The 20409-nt window shown below is 41.3% G+C and overlaps 1 protein-coding gene across 19 annotated transcripts in view; it reads left to right on the top strand.

Moving 5' to 3' along the window:
- LOC105493516 (estrogen related receptor gamma) overlaps window positions 1-20409 on the top strand; it is a 643478-nt gene that overhangs the window by 202204 nt on the left and 420865 nt on the right. For 15 of the 19 annotated variants that reach the window (XM_071080675.1, XM_071080677.1, XM_011761201.3 and 12 more), the window contains exon 2: window positions 125-216. The exons of the other annotated variants lie outside the window; for them this stretch is intronic. The gene's annotated coding sequence lies outside the window, so the exon portion shown is untranslated. The remainder of the gene's footprint in view (window positions 1-124; window positions 217-20409) is intronic. 19 annotated transcript variants of the gene reach the window in all.

The raw sequence follows: 20409 nt of genomic DNA, 5'->3' as shown, positions 1-20409 counted from the left end.
GTGTGCTTAACTCCATTGCCTGGGAGATTTTATTAAATGCAGCGGCCAAGAAAATTGACCTTACTTTTTTTTTTTTTTTTCCTTTTTTGGGTTGGATCCTTGCTCACGTCACATAAATGAATAGAGCTGACAATTTACTGGTTCATCAATGAAACAATATTAAATTATGAAGATGTAAGGAAAAAATCCTACGCTAACACTGTCGCAGTTTGAAAGGTAAGCTGCTCCCTACAAGATTAGGAGATATTAATGTTCTTTTAAAATCCATATAACATAATACCATGTGATACACATTAGAGGGTTAAGTGGCCCCTTGACATCTTTGACTACTATTGTGCTGCTGGCAAGTATTTCATAGTAAGGTACAATGTTTTCCTGATTCTGCCTTTTAAAATGTAAAGACATCATTTTAAATGCTTTTAAAGTGTTTTTTGTTGTTGTTGTTGTTTTTTGTCTGTGTGTAGGATATTCTGGCAGATGGGACTTTACTGAGTGTGTTGTAGTGATCATGTAGTTGCTTTGGAAAGGTTTTGCCCAAGTTTCTGTTGATTCACTGTATTGAACAGTAAGCTGAGGTTGTGAAAGTCAGACTATTTCTTAATTTTTGTCTTTCAGTGATGCCTAAGAAGTAAAATATTGCTCTTCTTTACATCTTGTCCTGTGTTTAAGATAGAGATCCTTCTCTTTCTAATTCTACCTTCTGTGAACTTAGTAAAAGTTCTTGGTATCCATTAGATTTCAATTGAATACCCATTTCTTTCCAGGGATATCTGTCTACTTCACTCCATTTTTGAAGGGAAATTATGTAATACTAACTTTCCCAGGTTACCATTAGTTAGTCAGTTAATATCCTAGACCCAGGTCCTTCACTTGGATCCATGAACTCCGTTGTGGTTGTAATGACTGTCATACGAGGATCATAGCGTGGAAGGATTCTTTTGTTGCAGAGTGTCTGTGCATTCATCATACTCTCACATGGGTTTGTAACTCAGGAAAGATGAAGAGCCACTGCCTCCTCTAATGCAGGATCTCTGATGTGTTAGTTACTCTGAGTTCTTGCTGCAGAGGCCAGCGCAGAGTAAGTGAACAGGAATCCGTGTGTGCTCACTGCCAATGATGCCTTTCAATGGTGCTTGCTACTGAACCCTTTGGAATAAGGCATATTTCTGAACGACATTCAGCAGACTCCTGCTTCAGTGTGGAAAATGGCACTTTAGAAGTTGAATTACCTTTTTCATGGCACCCAGGTTGCTTAATTTGCAAATTGAGAGTAATTTAGTCAGCGGGAGAATATGTTTTCATGTTCGAAGTCCATTGGAATGAATTTGGCGTTCTCTTTCCTCCTTCTGCTCCAACTATCATAAAATGGAGTTCTGGCCCCAAACCGTTCAGTTACATGATTCTGGGATATCATCTGTTGTTTTGCGTAGCATCAGTTTAGTTTTAAATATTGGTAACACTAACATCTACTTCTTGTGGACTACAGGTGTGCCCTGCTTTCAGAAAACTTGGATAGGCTTCAAATTCACGCTTAATATGCCATTGCAGGAAGGGGCAATGATTTGTACACTAAAAATAGATTGGCTTTAAAAAATAATTTATCACAAGATTCCTTTAAATAACCAACTCTCTTAGAGCATTTAAAATATGACTTGATTTGAAAAATCAATAGCTACTTGCTCAACTTTTCAAGAACACGTCTGCTTTGTAATGTGAGGTGGGTGAGCTGGGGGCACCGAGCCACAAAGAATGAGGGTCTTAAGTGAGCTGAAGAGGAATTAATTTTAATTTAGAAAAGAATTTGCTTTTCCAGAGTTTCCCAAGAAAAGCACCTTCACCTTTATCACCTCCAGAGAACGTAAAGAAAAAAAAAATAATAAAGCAGGCCAGTTTCAGTTTGGAAAAGGTAAATCTGTTTCTTTGGTGGGTCACATTCTGCATTATGCATGTGCATAAAAGTGAGGTTTGCTTTGATCCTGACTATAAAAAGTTTATTTTTAAACTCAGACTGGGCAGGAATCCAGCGATGCTCTTTCCCCTGCAACACATCCTGGGTTTCAGGTCCCCAGCCTGGCGGAATAGAGCTAAGCAGCAGGAAGTAGTTGAAGAGTGTAGAGACTTGATGGGTGCTGAGGTTTTTTCCCCCCTTCCTCCCCTCGATTTTTGAAATTCAAATTGAATGCAATTTTCAGCTCATTTGAGCCAGAATATACTGTTGCTGAGCTTCAGTGGCTCTTAAATTCAAACTCACAGGAGAAAACAGATATCATCTGTCACAGAGGGTGGGGGAGAAGACTCCCGGCATTTATTCATGGGAGTCAGAGCTCTAGTAACTAATTCAAACCTTTCTGACTAATTGACTAATCACTCACAGGCAAACTTATCAACTAATCAATGAAACCTTTATGACACCCATCTTATATAGTCTGGGAGTAGCTACCCCCTTCCTTTAGAAAAAATTGTTCAAGTCTATTTTTATATCATTGGCACTTTAATACCTTTTTGGCAAAACAAGACAGAATATCGTGGCAATCTTTTTTTCTGCTCTTCCTGACTATTCTTATTGTTTCCCTCTTTAATGTCTTTGTCAATTCTATTTATTTATGACAAAATTAGCAGAAAACTTATGGGTGGCTAAGAGGTACAAAAAATTTGAGGTTTTTTCTTTTTCTTTTCTTTTTTGTTACTATACAGAGTACTTGAAAAATATCTTTATTGGGGGCAAAGATAAGTACCAATTAAAAGGGAAAAACCCACTCATACAGTTCTTGAGTTTGCAAGTGTGGCTAATCTGCAGGGTGGATGTTTCAGGATGGCTTGAGAATGCCTCTGGGTGAAGTTCTGCCACTGGGTATGTGCCCCGGGAATGCAAATAGATTTGAGCAAATAACAATCTGAAATTTCTCCTCTGATTTCAGAAAGAGTGCAATGTGGCAATTTTGATTCTGAAATGTAGGTTATATGATTTACTGCTGATACTTGTCCTTGAGTGTTTTAGTATAAGCCAAAATTTACATGGGGATATGAAGGCCATTAGCTGTCTCTTGCTGTTCGTCGTCTTCTTCTTTTTTTTTTTTTTCCTCAAGATCCATGAGAGAAAAGTTAATTATGATGTTATTTCAAAGTAAGCAGGAGTAAAACAATTTGATCTCTAAATACTATTTTTAATGAAGTTTGTTCATAGCTATCAAACTTGGAGTTTAAAATTGTTTTGCATAAAGTAAGTATATGGTCTGGCCATATATATTTATATTTATACTCGTGTGTGTGTGTTTGTGTGTGTTGTGTGCTTGTGTGTGTGTTTGTGTATGTGTGTGCTTGTGTGTGTGTTTGTGCGTGTGTGAGTTTACCCATCCCCAAAGTCTCTAAGAAGGTGAGAGCAGGAACATCCAAATGGTGGCCATTTTCACATTAATAGTCGTCAACCACTGTATTCTCTTAATGGTAATGTGAATTAGATCCTTCGTAAAAGACATTTATTTCATTTCTTTTATAAGAACGATACTGACATGCTAACTTGTTTTCTCGTGATTATACCTCAGTACAAGTACCACAACCATATTGTTGTTTCTTGGACGCATGGTACAAGAAGCCAAACATCTACTATGAGGTTGTGATTTATAAAAAGAAATATGTATTTGTTCTCTGTTGCCCCCACAACACCCCCGACCTTCACATTCCTGACTATAGAGCTCTTTATCCCTTGGAATTTCCTGTTTGACAGGAGTGTCTTTCGTTCTATTGAGGTGACTTTTGGAGGTCTCCCAAATGGGTTCTGGTCACCAGAAAAATCAAGCCATGATTACAAGCTTGGAACTTTCAACCACACCCCTCATCCTCCAGGAAGGGGAGAGAAGCTGAAGATTGAGTTAATAATTGACCATGCTTACAGGATGAAGCCACTGTAAAACTCCCTAATCTGGGTCAGATGCGGTGGTTCACACCTGTAATCCCAGCACTTTGGGAGGCTGAGGCAGGCAGATCACGAGGTCAGGAGTTCAAGACCAGCCTGGCCAACATGGTGAAACCCCATTTCTACTAAAAATACAAAAATTAGCCAGGCGTGGTGGCATGTGCCTGTAATCCCAGCTACTCAGGAGGCTGAGGCAGGAGAATTGCTTGAATCTGGGAGGCAGAGGTTGCAGTGACCCAAGATCACTCCACTGCATTCCAGCCTGGACAAAAGAGCAAGACTCCATTCCCCATCCCCCAAAAAAGATTCCTAAACTGTGGGATTTCAATTTGCAATTTCAGAGAGCTTCTGGGTTGCTGAACATGGGGAAGTTCTGGGAAAGTGGCGTGCCTGGAAAGGGCTTGGAAACCCTGTGTCCCTTCCCATATACCTTGCCCTATGCACCACTTTATCTGTCTGGCTGTTTGTATTCTTTATAATAACCTTTATAAATATAATAAACCAGTAAAAGCAAGTGTTTCTCTGAGTTTTGTGAGCTGCTCTAGCAAATCAGTCAAACCAGAGAAGGGGGTTATAGAAACCTCCAATTTATAGCTAAATCAAACAGCAGTTGTAGGTAGCCTACAACTTTCAGTTGATGTCTGAAGTGAAGGGAAGTCTTGTGGGACTGAGCCCTTAACCTGTGGGATCTGATGCTGTTTCCAGGTAGGGAGTGTCAGAATTTAGTTAAATCGTAGGATGCCTAGTTGGTGACCACTGGAGAACTGATGTGTGGGAAAGCAAAAGCAAGCCCATACTTCTGAGCACAGAAGTGTCTGTGTTGAGTGTGAGAGTAGGAAAAACAGTTTAATTTTTCCTATGTTATTACACCTACCTTGACCAGGAATCTACATTTTCAGCTAATTACTGGTTAATAGGGTTTAGTTTTTCTACTAAAATATCTTAAATTTTCAGTTTACATGTAGTTACTGAGTGCTTACTACATACCAGCCACTCACTGTGCTAAGATTAAAATATATAAAATTGTGGTTCTCTAACCTAAGTGAAGTGGACATTGGAGGTGACATATCAAAAGAGTCACCAATATGCACTATCCCAACCCTTTCTGTCAGTGGATAACCACTTTTTTAAAAACAATTGATATGGTTTGGCTATGATCCACCCAAATCTCATCTTGAATTGTAGCTCCCATAATTCCCATGTGTTGTGGGAGGGACTGTGTGGGAGATAACTGAATCATGGAGGCGGTTTCCCCCATACTCTTCTCATGGTGGTGAATATGTCTCATGAGATCCGGTGGCTTTATAAGTCTCACAAGATCTGATGGCCTTTCTCTTGGCTCTCAGTCTCACTTTTCTGCCGCCATGTAAGACGTGCCTTTCGCTTTCTGCCATGATTGTGAGGTCACCTCAGCCATATGGAACTGTGAGTCCATTAAACCCTTTTCTTCATAAATGACCCAGTCTCGGGTATTTCTTTCTTTCTTTCTTTTTTTTTTTGAGATGGAGTCTCATTCTATCTCCTAGGCTGGAGTGGAGTGGAGAGATCTCGGCTTACTGAAACTTCCCCCTCCTGAGTTCAAGCAATTCTCCTGCTTCAGCCTCCTAAGTAGCTGGAATTATAGGTCCCCACCACCATGTCTGGCTAATTTTTGTATATTTAGTAGAGATGGGGTTTCGCCATGTTGGCCAGCCTGGTCTCAAACTCCTGACCTCAGGTAATCCACCCGCCTCAGCCTCCCAAAGTGCTGGAATTACAGGCGTGAGCCACTGCACCTGGCCTCTGGTATGTCTTTATCAGCTGCATGAGAACAGACTAACACACCAATATAATCTAACTTGGAGTTGGAAGAAAGGATGATACACAAAATAATCAGTAATAAGGATAATAAAATACACATACTGAGCTGCTAAATAAATAGTATTCTTCAAAATTGCTAACAGAATTGGGCAAGGGAAGGGCCAGTGGGGTGCTGATATCCTGCAAGAAGGCATTGCAGGGTTGGTAGGCCAGGGGTTAGTGGAGGGAAGGTGGGGGAGCAGACCGGGAGGGAGGCAAAGCTGGAGTCCAAGGGAGAATGCAAATGAGGAATATGAGTGCAGAGCCCTTGAAGTGGAGAGGTCAGTGATGCACTAGAGCCTATTCTTACTAAAAGAGTCACTTGTTAAATTTCTAGGAATTTTGTGATCCAGTTATAATTTAATTTTCTTAAAACTTGAATGATATGAACATATAATAAGTCAATATATTAAAACCAAAAGTAATAAATAATCCAAATTAATCACTTTCCAATTATTCTTCTTCACCACATTTTGGTCTTATCTATGTTCTTGAGGTATGGAAAGTCTAGAATACTGCACTGCTCTACATCTCCTCATCAGCTCCATGTTCACCATGTCATGTTGGTAGCTCGAATCAGCCATGGAGGGAGTGTTTACACCACAGAAATTGACAGTGCCCCAAATTTTCAAGTGAAGATTTTTTTTCATTTGAGAGCCAGTTCTTAAAATTTACCAGACAAGCATGGGGTGGGAGTAGAGATGGGGCTAGAAAATTGGAAAGCCTAAGTGAAAAACTACGAGAAGGCAGAGCTACGTTAGAAAAGTGGCTCCATCTCATTAAGTTAGGCCAATGGTTTATAGTCCATTTAGAAATAATTGGGAACCGTTGTCTTTCTTTAAATATTTTTTAAAATCATAATTAGCATATATTGTCAATACAGAAAATTTGGAAAATGAGAATAACGACTGTAATATTTTCTATATGTTCCACACTTTTTAAGTGCTTTAAATATAATAAATCATTTAATTCTGGAAACAGCCCTATAAGGTAGTTGCTGTGATCCTATTTCAAAGATAGAGAAATTGAGTTACAGAGAAGATAAAAGCTTCAACCAAGTAGAAGAGCTGTGATTTGAAAGCAGGAAATTTTTTAATTTTTGTGGTCTTACTCCTGTAGGATAGTTATCTAGAGTAGGATTGCTAAGCCAAAGTGTATCTATATTTTCAATTTTATAAGAAATTGTCTGTGGATCTAAAAATATTATATAAATTGGCTGGACATGGTGGCTCCTGCCGGTAAACCTAGCACTTTGGGAGGCCAAAATGGGAGGATTGCTTGAGGCTAGGAGTTTGATACTAGGCTGCACAATGTAGTAAGACCTTTTTTTCTACCAAAAAAAAAAAAAAAAAAATAGCCGGGTTTGGTGGCATGTACCTCTATTCCTAGCTACTCAGGAGACTGAAGGGGGAGGATCACCTGAGCTCAGGAATTCAGGAATTTGAGGCAGCAGTGAGCCATGATCACATCACTGCACCTCAGTCTCAGTGACAGAGCAAGAGAGAACCTGTCTCTAAACACACACACACACACACACACACACACACACACACACCCCTACCAAAATTGTGCGAGGACCCAATTCCTAGCCATGGTTCTAATAGACTTTACTTTTTGTCAATTTATTATCGGGAAGTAGTATCTTATTTCAATTTGCAATTTTAAAATTATTAATGAGGCTGAAGATCTTTTACAACTTTAGTGGTCATTTGTATCTTCTTCACGTGGATTTACTGCGCTGCCAATTTTTTTTCTATTGAAATCTTGTCATTTTCCTTCTTTGTTGAAACTTCTTGTGTACTAACAATATTGACCTCTTTTTCTTAAATGTGTTATAGAAATGTTTCCTTATTTTATTTTCACTTTCCCCTGCCCCCACCAAAGATGGAGTTTCACTCTGTCTCCCAAGCTAGAGTGCAATCTCAGCTCACTGCAACCTCTGTCTCCTGGGTTCAAGCAATTCTGCTGCCTCAGCCTCCCGAGTAGCTCAGATTACAGGCGCACGCCATCACGCCTGACTGATTTTTGTATTTTCACCATGTTGACCAGGCTGGTCTTGAACTCCTGACCTCATGATCCACCCGCCTCGGTCTCCCAAAGTGCTGGGATTACAGGCATGAGCCACACCGCATCTGACCTTATTTTCACCTTTTAATTTTGGTTTGGATTATCTTTCATGATAGAGAAGAAGTCAAATATATTTATATAGTGTTTTGTTTTTTTTTTTGTTTTTTTTTTTTTTTGTCGTTTCTCATTTTTCTGTCTTGATTAGATTGGCTTCTCCTCTGAAAGGAAGAAAAACTTTTTTTAATTCTAAATATTTTGTATGTCGTTTCAACATGATCCCTGCTTCCCACAGCTCACAGATGAGTGGGGAGATGACTGCAGAGCGCAGGGATTTCTGCTTTGTGTGATCGGTGCTGTAACCAAGGGTGCTCCTAGTGCTGGGAGAATCCTGAAGAGGGCACCTGGGACAGCTGGAGGGCGGGGTGTGGCTGGTCCTCCTGAGGGCAACATCCCAGCTGAACCTCTAAGGCTGAGGCAGCAGGGGTGGGAAGATTCCCAGGGGAGCGAAGGAGCAAGCCAGGGAGCTGGAAAACTTTGAAAAGACAGGTCTATTTTCCAGAATAAGGAAGGAGCAGTTTCTCAGAGTGGGTCAAGGGAAAACGTTTTTCATAGCAAGGGAGAATTATTTTCCTGAATTTCTCTCATTTTACACAAAGGGTAGGCCAGAGAAAGGTATTTTAAGCTGAAGACAAAGAAAGCTCTGAAGGTGAGATTAGAAAAAAATGAAATAATAAGTCAATAAGGGTAACGAATACCTTCCCCCAAAATGATTAGGGATAGACAAGGGACAAGGGTCCTCATATGGGAATGAGGAGAAACGTGCATGTCATCTTTAATATCCATGTACCTTCTCCTAGTTGCTTTGGGACCAGACAGTGACAGGTGGCCCCTCACTGAACTTAGCCATTAGCCTCTCAACTTCCAAGCCCCACATCAGCCACACCAGAATAATATCCCTTAACATGCCAGCTTTCCTTACAAAAATCACACGAGTTCCCATTATCTCTGGTGAGATCTGTCCTCGTTGGGCAGTTAAGCTCTCCACAGCATTGTCCCATCATCCACCTCTAGTTGCTCTTCTTCACTTTAAAAAGTGTAATCATCGTGGAAACTTGTGTGTTCTACAGACAATGCTTCCCATTTGCGGTTCCTTCTTTTTGGGACTTTCTCCATTACCCTTTGACAAGCTAACTGGAATCTGATTTATCTTTCAAGGCTCAGCTTAAATGTCACCTCCTTCCTGCAGCTTTTCCTGACACCTTGAGCTAGAAGAAATCTAGATGTTGAAGCGTCTGTCAGTACTATTTAAGACTCATGCTGAAACAACAATGTATTATAGTGCTATATTTCTACAGGTTCTAAACTAGATTGAAATTTCTGGAAGGACAAGAACTGTGTCTTATACATCTTTGCAGCTCCCAGGTCTTTAACACAGTGAAGTCTCATCCACCCTGACAAAGACTAGAAGACTAAACTCATCTCTAGAAACAGACCCATGGACAGCAGAGGCAAGGGCAGGGAGGACACTCACAGAATAAGTAGAATGTAAAGTCACTCTGAAAATGGGGGGTTGAAGCTTGAGGAGAGAGTAATTCTAAATAAACCTCAGAAGGAAGTGAGCCGGGGAATGCTCAGGGGATGAATAAATGGATCACCTGGTATTCATGGTGGAGGTCAAAGTTGAAGTTAAGTAGAATGAATTGGTAATGAGCCATGTTCACATCTTCCTTTGCACTTGAGAACCAAAAAGCAATATGGATATAGAAGAGACTGAGAGTATCTGAAGCAGAAGGAAAGAGGTTAGAAGGGAGATTAAAGATGCAAGAGAAAAAGAAGGATGTGTGAGAAAAGGGAGAAGTGAGTCAGAGAAAGGTTCTTCGAAGGGGATGTGAGTCAGAAAGGAAGATTACATAATAAACTTGGCAGAATGTACATGAGGTGAGGACAGTGGTGAGGGGTCTCTCCTGGACTTAGAGAGGAAGGATGTCGGATGAAATCAGGTGGTGACTAATAACTTAGGTAAAGTAAGAGTGATAAAGTATGGGTTTTCGGGGTTTCCTGAGGGCTGGAAATCAGGTACCGTTTCTATGAGAACATGGGGAGGATGACGGCAGGACTGACATGGCAGTTGTGCTCGGAAAGGGATCACCGATGTAGCATTTTATAGTTGAATAGCATCACGAAGCAGGAAGAGACCTAGGGGGTCTGATCCAATATTCTCATTTGGCGTTTAGGACAAAAAGTCTGAAAGACTTAATACCATCTCCTAGGTCCCCTGTGGTCTGCACTCTGCCCACCTTTCAGGCCTGATCACGTGCTTCTCTGCTTTCCTAAACTCCTGCAAAGCCAAACCACCTGTGAAGCACTAAACTTTGCATTCTTTCTCATTTCAAATACCATTCTCTCTGTCTGGAATATTCTTTTACATCCTCCTTGTTTTTCTGCCCAACTCTTATTCAAATTCCAGGTCTCAGGTTACAAATATTTCTTCCAAGCACTCCCTCTCCCACCTCCCCTCCACACACGCACTGGGTCAAGTCTTCATTATATGTTCCCAAGCTTTCATTTCCTATGTTTAAAATTTGATGGGAGATGTATTTCCTTTTTGATAGTCCCTTTTCTCTTCTGGGTTGTGAATTCTATTGAGTCCCATCTTTTAGTATTGTACTTGTCACAGAGTAGTTGCATAATATGTATTTCTTAAGGGAAAGAAGGAAGGAAGGAAGGAAGGAAGGAAGGAAGGAAGGAAGGAAGGAAAGGAAGGAGGGAGAGAGGGCGGGAAGGAGGGAGGGAGGGAGGGAGAGAGGAAGGAAGGAATTTGAGTGACAAACTTTCACCACCAATTGTTAACTAAGCCTGACAAGTGTCTTGTGAAACAGTCAGGTGTGACTTGAGCATTCACATTCAAATTTGGGAGACCAGTACGTTTTTTTTTTTTTTCCAGTATTTTTTTATTGTGGTAGGAAAATTAACTACTTTAGCCATTTCTAAGTGTACATACAGTTCAGTGGCATTAAGTGCATTCCCGTTGTTGTTCATCATCCATCTCTAGACATTTTTCATCATCTTAAATTGAAACTCTGTACCTATTCAACAATAATTCCCATTTCCGCTCCCCACCTGTCCCTAGCATCCCCCATTCTTTCTATCTGTATGAATTTGACTACTCTGGGTGCCTCAAATAAGTAAAATCATACAGCATTTGTCCTTTTGTGTCTGCCTTATTTCTCTCAGCCTCGTGTCTTTAAGGTTCATTCTGGTTGTAGCATGTATCGGAATCCTACTCTTTTCCAAGACTGAATAATATTCCACTGTATGTAGCTACCACATTTTGTTTTTCCATTCATTCGTTGATGAACATTTGGATTGCTTCCATAGGATACCATTGTTTTATATCCTAAAATACATAATTCTCCATGTAATCTAGTAACCCGGGAGATGGTCAGTAGCATGCAGCTGGAGGATTTAATCAGGGAAGGAAAGGATAGATGGAAGAATCATCAATGTGCTTAGAAAAGTCATCAAAAATGTCCATGAACACAGAGGCTGTGACAGGAGGAAGATGAGATGTTTCCATTGCGTCATGGCAGTCTTGTCGTGAAGAAGGCAATGAAGATGGATGCTATGAATTTCTAATGATAGTAAATATTGAGAAGAGGGGTTGAGAGATGCTCCTTTTTTTAACCTTCCCTTGTTATTGAAATGGAGGAGTGGGGTGGCTAGAAGGGGCAGAAAAAAGTGAGACATCCTCTGAGAGGAGACCCTGGGGAAAAGAGGTGAGAAAAAGTGGAGGCTAAAAGGGAGTTTGGCCACAGATATTTTACAGGGGAAAAAAGGAAGAGTCAATCAATTCAAAGCCATTCTACAAATTTCACACAGGGAGAGCCTTCAGCGCAAGATTGATGTATATCTATTCTGTAATTAACTATAATATGAAGAAAGAGATTCCACAATCACCATTAGGTTCCAATCCCTCATGGTCAAGACTTTCTTCTTTTTAACTAGACTATTTTGGGCCCTTTTCTTCTCCTTGTCTTTTGAGTAACTGGAAAGGAATTACCAAAACTCACCCCATGAAAATCCCTCATGTATCTGAATTCTTTCGAAGTTAAAGATTGGAACTAGATTAAACTCTTTTCCCTTAACAACTTCTTAGCTACAGTTTTCTAAGCCTTTAATGCCCTTTGAATTGTCTGCTCTAAGTTCTCTTGGGTTAAAGTACACCAGTAAGAATAGCCAGATTTCGTCATACCCCTTGCAAAGCTAGTGCTCTCCTTCATGATCTGGGAGCCCCGTCCTGCAGTGCCAGCATCAAGTATGGCACCAGTGCTGCCTTGGAGTAAAAGAATGCCATATTCCTGAAGGAAATTTCCCAGCCTGCAGAGAGGGGCTGATGGCGTGCCTTACCCATCAAGTTCAACCTCTCAGCCTAAAGGCAGAGCAAGTCACTTTCCAAGATATGGCTGGCCCTAAAATTGTGTTAGCTTTTTGGAAGTATTATCCTTTTTCTTTCTACTTCAGAAGCTCAGCACGTTGGCCCATTTCAAGTTGCCTCTGATCTTTAACTGCTGCTCCTCAGTCCCTTGGATCCATCCTTGGGGAGATTCTCACTGGTCACTTTGCAGAGCTCCCTCAGGCCAGGAAAGACTCCCTTGCTTTGTTTCTACTTAACCCTTGCCCTTCGGGGTGGTGAGGGGCCGTCTTCAGGCTGCCTCCCTTGTAGTCTATTATTACTTGCAGGTGATTAGCAGGTCGCTTCTAAGCAAAAAGGAACATTGCCCCAGGCACCGCATTCCCATAGGCTCTTGCCATTTTGCTACAAAAGAGAAAAATCGAGTCTTTGAAGAGTGTATATACACTATTCATGTACTTAGAAAGAGAGGAATGTCTATAAAATTTCAAGAACAGCGTTGGATTTTACTCAGTTGTCAGACGGCAGAACTCTTGAGTTACGGTTCGGATTGCATTTGGAATTAAAAAGAAGCAGTTGCCATTTCTAAGCATCCCGTCTTTTAATAAAAGTTTATTTGAGACTTTCTCTCTAGACACTAATCCCCCAACAAGTTGTATTCCAGTGAGACAGTGTGTCCATGAAATATAGTAATTGGGGCTCTGTTGGGCTATTCTTTGTGCAGGGAGAGCTCGCTTAGTGACAGCGTGCTGCATCCAGTGTTCAGCATTCCACCCTGCACTCTGGCTACTCATTTGACCAGATGAAAGCTTCCTTCTCTACCTCAATCCTCCAGGCTTTTTTGTCACCTACACTGCTACCTTCAGATCCCCCAGGGGACATATTATATGCTTCTTTCAACATCTTGAGCTACTGTCCCCAGTATTAAGTGAAACATTATACATTTTTTTTTTTTTGTATCTCTATTGCTGCAAGTGCAATTTCCCTCTCAGGCTACAAAACAAGTAACTAGTTCATTTTCCTGAGTTTTAAATGGCTAGTTTCTCTCCTATTATTTTTCATTGAAAAACAAATTTTAAAAATAAGCGTAACTTTTCCCCCTTCGCTCCTCTGCCAAATAAATATTGCCAAACCATTTGGTCTTTGGACTTCATGGATTCACATTTCATGTGTAAGAGCCACAGGAACATAACAGGGGTGATTTTTTTTTTCCACAGGTGTTCTCGGTTTTCCTGGGAAGGAAAGTGGTTGAGCTGAAGTACCTGTTCCCACAGAACAGGCCAGGGAACAAGTCCTCTGTCTCCTCAGTTTCTTTGGCTCTGGATTTAGTTTTTTACTCAGTTATGAGAGTGTGGTGTGTCCCTTAGAGCACCTGGCCAAATTCATGTGATCTGGTGTTTCCCAGGTGTGTACAAATCTGCAGAAGCAGCGGCTCCAGGGCAGGGGCCTGGTATCTGTGTTCTAACAAGTGCCCGAGGTGCTCCTTTGGGTCTGGCAAGTCTGGAAAACACCGGTCCATCCATCCTGGATTTTTGCTTGCAGACGTGTGCCAGATTTCAGGGTTGTCTGAGGGCTGTGGAGTTGTTTGTATGGCCTTTTTCTTCTGCTCGCTCAGATTGTTTTCTCCTGATGTGATCATGAACTGTGAACAGCAGACCCACTTTGGTTTTTTCTGGAGACAGAGTCTATCTCTGTTCCCAGGCTGGAGTGCAGTGGTGCGATGTTGGCTCACTGCAACCTCCATCTCCCGGGTTACAAGTGATTCTCTTGCCTCAGTCTCCCAAGTAGCTGGGATTACAGGAGTACGGTACCATGCCTGCTAATTTTTGTATTTTTGGTAGAGACGAGATTTCACCATGTTAGCCAGGCTAGTCTCAAACTCCTGACCTCAGGCCATCCTCCCGCCTTGGTCTTCCAAAGTACTAGAATTACAGGAGTGAGCCACCACGCCCAGCCAATCAGACTCACTTTGAATAAACCAGGAAAAGAGGGAGTATGTTCTCTGCCTCCAAAAATAAAAATAAAAACCCAACCTCCTGTCCCCCCAAAAACAGAAAAACCTCAGGGGCATGTTCTTCTCTTATATTTGAGAATAACCTTAGAGGTATAAAACTGAAATACTCCTCAGGTGAACCGCTGCAGTCTTGCTTGTCTTAACAGGTTTTTTGTTTGTTTGTTTATTTGTTAGTTTTGAGAGGGACTTTCGCTGTGTCACCCAGGCTGGAGTGTAGTGGTGCGATCTCAGCTCACTGCAACCTCCACCTCCCGGGTTCAAGCAATTCTCCTGCCTCAGCCGCCCAAGTAGCTGGGACTACAGGTGTGCACCACCATGCCCAGCTAAATTTTGTATTTTCAGTAGAGACAGGGTTTCACCATGTTGGCCAGGCTGGTCTCTATCTCCTGGCCTCATGATCTGCCCTCCTCAGGCTCCCAAAGTGCTGAGACTACAGGCGTGAGCCACCGCACCTGGCCAACATGTTTTACATAACAACAGTCGTTCAGCCTGTTGAGCCATCCTGTTTAAGTCCCCAAACCTTTGTCTCCCTGTGGGAGAACTGCCTGTGGTTCCCATTGCTTGATAAGGTGGTTCAGAAAAGGGACCTGTTTCAACGACCTGAAAATCTTCTTGGGTAGATAGTAGCAGATGATACAGAAGAAAACCAGGAAGCTTTGGGGTATGCTGGGGAGAGCTACTAGATGTAAATATGCATAAGAAAGACCATATACTTTTATTATCTGTGGAATATGGCAGGTGGGGGCTGCGGAACAATTGAAAACAGTATCTGAGGTACATAATGAAGTTTTAGAGCTTCTCACCTCACTTGCTACGGCTTCCTGTTTGCCCAAGTCACATTTCTACCCTGTCATAAATATACCCTGGCTGGAGCTGCAAACTCTATCAATAACAACAAAAAGCCATGACATGAGACTTTCCTGTATTTGCAACACTCTTTGGATTGCCATGGCAACAATAGTTTTAATTATGGAGAGGCAAAATGATAACTTGTATATCAGATGTGGCTCACTTTTCCCTGTGGACAAAACTGATTTGAGAGAGGCTTTGCATGTGGATTTCCTTCTAGGCTGGATTTTATTATCTGCTCTAACAGACAGTTCTTTTGCTTATGGAATGAACCAAAAGAAGCCGAAGTCCTGGCTGAAGGGGCTGCTGGACATTGGCCCTTGTGGAGGCGAATTGGACCTTTTGGTCTCGGAGGCAGCCTGATGTGCTTGTCACGTGTGCCTTTAAGAACCAAGTGAGCCATTGCTCTCGAGGGCTGCTTTTGGCTTCCCCTTTCAACCAGAGGAAATCTGCATGTTAGGATAGAGACGCGCGTGAAGTATCATCTGGTAATCATCCTTGACAATGTTCAGGATTATGCTGGAGGGACAAACAAGTAATTTCATTGCAGTAGCAGTCATGGAAATACACAAATCATAGCAGCTTTCCAATTAGAGCTATGGAGGGGGAAATGTGGGAAAGAAAACCTCTTCCTCTGTCTGCTCCCCCTGCCCTTCATTTCTGGATCCACTTGCTCACTCCTCAAATTTCTCTTCAAGTTTGGAGAGGTATCACGCCATCTCGAAATAATTCTGGGCTCCCTCATTTTGAAAGCTCTCGCAAAGCTAAATAATCTTCCTCTTAGGTAAGCATAAATCATTGTCTACCTTCTTTGCTCCTTGAGTAGACCTTTTGATACCTTCATTAATTATGGCCACTGCCTGGTGGTGCGGTGATGGCTGAGTCACTGCCGTGAGCATCTTCCCTGGAACGCCCCCATTTCTGACGCTGAACCTGAAAATCCAATTCATTGTTAAAGAAGCCCTTCATTGTGACACTGGACAGCCAGGTGGTCAAGGCAAGTAAAAGAAATGTGCCCGAAAAATGCAGCAGCGTGGTTGTAGGAGTGAGGGTTGGAGGAAGTGGGTGCGTGGAATGTTGATGGAATGATGCTGTCCTTAAAACCTGCTGCCACTGTTTCTAATCTCTGGCAACCCCTGGAATAAGATCTTGATCCTCTGCTCCGATCTGCCGACTCCACCAACGGTCCAGTTAATCACAATCCCAGCTTTTGAAGGCCAGAACGCCCATGCAGAACTGTTGAGTAACAGGCACTATGGTTCTCATTTCTAATCCTTTCCCACATTATTTTTTGAAAAAAAAAAAAATGCAGAAAAGTCCCGATTTTTGGTAAATCTTGCTCAACAAATGACACAGTCTCTGTGTTTGTTTTGTTTCCACATTCAGGGAGCTTTGCAGCTATGATTTTGATTTTGGAGTTTAGGCATGTTAATTAAGCCTTTGTATGAAAGCAGAGGGGTTCTGTTTCTTGTTTGTTAGTTTAATAAGATTTAGTGTTAAGAATGGCACTGAGAATCTGTCAGAATTAGCTTGGCTGCATATGTGTAGCTCAGTGCTTTGAGACCCTTGAAATGTCTGTTTTTAGGACATCAGCAGGGGGCTAATGAAAAGGCTTTGTTGATTTTAACGAATTGCAAGCCACTGTAGCCAAAATAAATATAATCTGCTTTTTGGATTAGTTGTCACAGATGATTTTACCTACTAACAGTGATTAAAGAACCCGAGTGGACCAGAAACATAGCTGCTCTCTGGTGACTCTTGCTAAAATAGCAATAAACAGAAGTAAATAAAGACTTAGGGCATTAGTTATCTTTAATAAACAGTGACATCAAATATACAGTGTGCAGGCATGAAAGGGTAGGAGTGGAGGCTTAGGGAAGATTGGGGTGTCAAATACCTGTATGGCGCACGACAGTATGGCTCTTGCTGCCACAAAGACTTGCAATTGTTACAACAACAAAAAACCCACAGGAAACACTAAAGTGCTTGCTGGTATTGTTCATGTGTTATCATTGTGGTTCATTAGAAAGTGGTTAGAAACCCAGGCTATCTTCTTGTTTCCCAGCTCCTTTTCCAAAGCCAATCCAATTCATTGCCATTCTGCTCTCATCTTCCTTCGGACTCGGGGACCAAAGTTGAAATCCTGCAACTATAGGATTAGAGTATGAAAATGAAGGAAGTGTTAATTACTTGTGTAATTATTAACCTTCTTGCTGCAGTAATTCTACCCAGTTAATGAACAGGCGACCAGTCCTATATCCTTCTTTGTATTTTTCTACCCTGTTGAAAAGAATGACTTGCCCCGACTGACAAATCTGATCCTTAGATTTCCCCAGGAAAGTCTCTGGGTTTTCCCTCATTATTGCTTAACTGCAACTTGAACTAAAAAGGTTGTGTCTGAAATCCTCTCAGACAGGGCCTGGGAGTGCTGGCTGAAAGATGCCTTTAGTAGCCAGAAAAATTATCAGGTGAGAGAAGCTACAGTTTTTCCTATTATTTTTAATTTTATCCAATGTTTTAAAAAAATGATGTGTACGCTTCATCTGTGATGGCCAACCAAGTGACAGTAAGAGCCTTCTTTAGCTTCTCTTTGCCCTGGAGAGTAGATATTATTGTATTTGTTTACAGATGCAGAGACTGGTGTGCCCAAGGTCCGTGGTGGGTCATAGGGAGAACCAGCAATAGATCATCGCCTTCCAGTTAGTTCCTGGTGGTAACCGGGGTGTTATCCCACTGTTGACTGGCCCAAAGCAGCGCACACCCACTCACAATTTCAAAGATTATAAACTTCACCCTCCAGAACTAGTAGCTGTCATTCTTAAGGTTTTACCATGTGCCAGGCACTGTCCTTTTTAGATAGCATGCCATTTGATAATGCACAATAAACGTGTTCATCTCAAATATTTCTTGAGCGATCCCAAGTACCAGTTCTGCTTTAGAGATACAGCGGGGAATAAAATTAATACAAACAGCTGCCCTCCTGAAGTTTTTATTCCAGTGAAAGGAGTTAGGACAATAAATGCAATAAATTTTTAAAAATTCATTATTTTAGAAGGTGGTAAGTGCTATGGAGAGAAAGCAGGAGAGTAGAGTTGCAATTCGAAATAAGATGAGTGGAAAAGCCCCACTGAGCAGGTGATACTGGAGCAGAGACTTGAAGGAAGTGAGTAAGCAGCCACCTAGGTGTCTGGGGAAGTGTGCAAAGTGAAGAAGTGCAGAGGCTGTCACCAGAGTTCTGTAGGAGGATTAGGGGAGGTCAGAGTTAATAAGAGGTCAAGTTCGTAGGAGTTTGCAGTCCATTGTCAGGAACGTGCCCTTTACTCTTTGAGAGATAGGAAGCCTTTGGGAAGTTTTAGACAGAGGCTTGACATCATGTCTCTTACATTTCAAACCCTGAGAAGTAGGTAATGTTATCCTCGACTTACCGATGGAACACAGAGGGAGCACAGAGTAAGTTCAGTTAAGTACTTGCAAAAAGTCTCCATGTGACTAAGAGGCAGAGAACACACTGTCTTACTCCTCCACGCTGCTACTACTCTCCGCCTCCTGATGAAAGATGTGTCTGGTATCTACATGATGTCTTTCTTACCATCAAATGGGAAAAAATCTTGTCAACTTTATTTTTTAAATGATACATCCTTTGACTATCCGGATTCAAAGTCATGTAGCAATTGGACCATTCAGGATACCATTTGCATCATTAAGTTTAGTTTCCAAATGAGACAGCAGAGCTTAGGGAAATCTTTAAGTCGGGTAAAACAGCTTGAGGTCACATAAGCAGGTAATGTTGGGTCTGAGATTTAAACCTAGTTCTGCTGCCCAACTCTGAGTTGTGTGCCTTGCTCACAGCATAATGCTGCCTCTACAACACTAATAATTTTAGACACTAAGATGCATTAAACATATGTAGGGAATGAGATGCCTGTAATAGTGACCTTTTCATGTGGCTCCTTCCCTCAACTTCTTCCTTCATATTCCAGGACAGATCCTGGGGCAGATGTCCAGTTATCTGCTGGATCATATTGAAATCCTGTAGCTAGAAAAGGCAGCAGTATAATAATTGAAAGCATTGTGTTGAAGTAAGTGTTTGGGGACTGTCCTTAGATTTCATTTGTCTCAGGAATTTCTTTTTCAAATTCTATGAACCACCACAAGGTGATATAAGTCTTTTTCTTTGTACATCAGTAACAATCTATTCTGGTTGTTTCTTTTATGGTGAACTTGAAAAATAAAAAGGCATCATTAAATATTCTCATCTAATTCTTTAATGACTGTGAAAGGCTATGCCATGGCTGGCAAATGCAGGCACGCAATTGTACATACAGAAAAATATGCACACACACACACACACTCTCCCCTACATTCACACACAACTAGAGTTCTCTATTTTCTATGTCTTGTTTGTAATTTTGACTCACGTTGATTATCTTGACCAACACTATTTGAATGATTTAAATCATTATTTTCCCTGACTGGAGTCCATACCAACTTCTGGATATGACTTTTTAAAGAAGACTTTATGTCTACAATCTTTAGAATTTTGATGGACTAAATAAAAACTCGTTTTGTAGTGCAAGCACAGCATTGCTCTTTTCCTTCACTCAATAACTTTGCATTTCAACCTTGTATTTTCTGCGAAGGAAGCACTGCCATGTGAATGAATGATATATTATACAACTTCATCTTGCTGCTGGCAAGTTCTTCCCCAGTGCATTTCTGACGTTCTCTTGTATCGTAGTGCCACCCTTTTGTAGGCTTCGTTTGGCATCTGCCACCATTTCCCTGAATAACCTAACAAGATGCCAGTGATACTCAGTCTCACACTTATTAGAATAAAATTTAATGCAGGTGCTCTGTTCATTTTCCATGGAACTCTTACTTGGGTGTCTGGCATTTTGAAATAAGAGGAAGTAATTATCTTGTTCTCCTACCATACACTGACAGGTGGGATGGACCCAAGCAAAAGCATGGTTCTGCTTAAAATTCAAATTAACACCAGGGTCAGGTCTGTGGTGGTATAGAAACATGATATTTCTCCTCCATGCAAGACTAATTCGGATGTGCAATGTGAGTTTTTCTTGTCTGATTTCTTGAGAAGTGGTCTAGCTATGGTGATAGGTTGTTTGTTTTTTCCTTGAATTCTGTAAGAGAAGAATAAATAGAATATATTCTGTTTTAATGCGTTATTGAAGAAGCAACTTTGTTTACTAGAAAACATTGTTAACCTAGCAACAGATTTATACTGGTTGGTGTTCAAATTTCAGAGCTGCTTTTCAGCCCAAGCCTGAGTGTTCTAGCTGTATGATTGGTCTCCTC

The sequence above is a fragment of the Macaca nemestrina genome, chromosome 1 (assembly GCF_043159975.1).
Source record: "Macaca nemestrina isolate mMacNem1 chromosome 1, mMacNem.hap1, whole genome shotgun sequence".
Lineage (NCBI taxonomy): Eukaryota > Metazoa > Chordata > Mammalia > Primates > Cercopithecidae > Macaca > Macaca nemestrina.
The sequence above is the reverse complement of the archived record's forward strand: the minus strand, read 5'-3'. Positions and strand labels throughout refer to the sequence as shown.